The following is a 1,021-nucleotide window of genomic DNA, read 5'->3' as shown; positions in this document are numbered from 1 at the left end:
ATGAAATAATTTGATGTTGTGGTGGGAATGGATTGGTAGCAGAAAACCAAGCCAGTATTGTGTGTAATAAAAAGATTATCAGTATTATTTTTCCAGAGTTCGGGCCGATTGTGATTTATGGTGATCAGCAAAATCATCATACCAGTTTATTGTATGTCCTTACGGCCAAATAATGTATTCAGAAAGGATGTCAGGGGTATTTAGCTTATGTGATTAATTCAAAGAAAGAAAATGGTAAGGAAGAGTCTATTTCTGTAGTCTATGATTATCCTGAAGTATTTCCGGAGGATTTGATTGGTTTACCACCGGATCGGTCCATTGAATTTAGAATCGAATTGATACCAGGGGCAACACCGATAGCTAGGGCTCCTTATCATCTAGCACTGTTAGAACTAAAAGAATTGGTAACACAGTTGAAAGACTTGCTTGATAAAGGTTTCATCAGAACGAGTACTTCACCTTGGGATGCTCCGGTTCTGTTTGTTAAAAAGAAAGATAGGTCTATGAGGATGTGTATCGACTATAGAGAATTGAATAAGCTGACAATCAAGAACAAATATCCCTTACCAAGAATCGATGATTTATTTGACCAATTGGTTGAAGCAAGTTATTTTTCTAAAATTGATTTACGGTCGGGATACCATCAACTTAAAGTCAGAGGTGAAGACATCATCAAAACAGCCTTCCGAACCAGATACAGATATCATGAATTTTTGGTTATGCCATTTGGTTTAACCAATGCTCCAACAACGTGCATGGATCTAATGAACCGGGTATGTAATGAATATCTTGATAAATTCGTTATTGTGTTTATTGATGATATTCTTATATACTCAAAATCTAAAGAAGAGCATGCCGAACATCTTCGTCTGATCCTTGAATTTTTGAAGAAAGAAAGATTATTTGCCAAGCTGTCCAAATGTGAGTTCTGATCAAGAGAAGTACAATTTATGGGTTATGTTATTTATGAGACAGAGGTAAAAGTAGATCCTGCAAAGATCGAAGCAATTGAAATATGGGA

Source organism: Cynara cardunculus, unplaced genomic scaffold (genome assembly GCF_001531365.2).
Source record: "Cynara cardunculus var. scolymus isolate 2C unplaced genomic scaffold, CcrdV1 Un_Scaffold_5254, whole genome shotgun sequence".
Taxonomy (NCBI): Eukaryota; Viridiplantae; Streptophyta; class Magnoliopsida; order Asterales; family Asteraceae; genus Cynara; species Cynara cardunculus.
This window is presented reverse-complemented; position numbering follows the sequence as displayed.